General features: G+C 48.8%; 1 non-coding gene across 1 annotated transcript; it reads left to right on the top strand.

Annotated features, from left to right (window-relative positions):
- The first annotated feature begins 280 nt into the window (after positions 1 to 280).
- Positions 281 to 399, top strand: LOC140968256 (5S ribosomal RNA). Its single transcript, XR_012173735.1, has one exon. It is a non-coding gene; the product is annotated as a 5S ribosomal RNA (ribosomal RNA).
- Positions 400 to 603: the final 204 nt, after the last annotated feature.

Below are 603 nucleotides of genomic sequence, written 5' to 3'. Positions count from 1 at the left end.
CTCGAAACATTCAGCGATTTTTGTCGTTGTGAGCCGGTTCTATACAAAAGGGCGTGCAGATTACTCCGGAGACAATTATTTCTACAGTTTTAGACATAATTCACGTAAACGGTCGCGACACGAGGACTTCCCAGGGTGGTCAGCCATCCTAGTGCTGCCCTCGCGCAGGCACGCTTAACTTCGGGGTTCTGATGGGGCGAGAGCAGTGCCGCGCGTTGTCTCTCTCCTCCTGGTCCACACGTGCTCGAGGGATATATGAATAAACAGCCCTCTAAATGTCGGTTGCGATCATACCAGCACTAATGCACCGGATCCCATCAGAGCTCCGAAGTTAAGTGTGCTTGGGCGAGAGCAGTACTAGGATGGGTGATCCCCTGCGAAGTCCTCGTGTTGCACCCTCTTTTCGTTTTTTTCTATTTTTTAATCTTTTTTTTTTACAGATGATTTTCGGCTCCAATCATCTCGATCTCGATCGGGACCGGATAAGACATGTGAAATTGACGTAGCTCGGGCCCTTTTGGATTTGGACAAAATCGTAGGCTAATTTGATTGTACACTGGCCAACGGACGAGACTCATTACCATGCAATGAGCCAGCGAGATT

The sequence above is a fragment of the Primulina huaijiensis genome, unplaced genomic scaffold, assembly GCF_012295235.1.
Source record: "Primulina huaijiensis isolate GDHJ02 unplaced genomic scaffold, ASM1229523v2 scaffold3453, whole genome shotgun sequence".
NCBI lineage: Eukaryota > Viridiplantae > Streptophyta > Magnoliopsida > Lamiales > Gesneriaceae > Primulina > Primulina huaijiensis.
This window is presented reverse-complemented; position numbering and strand designations above follow the sequence as displayed.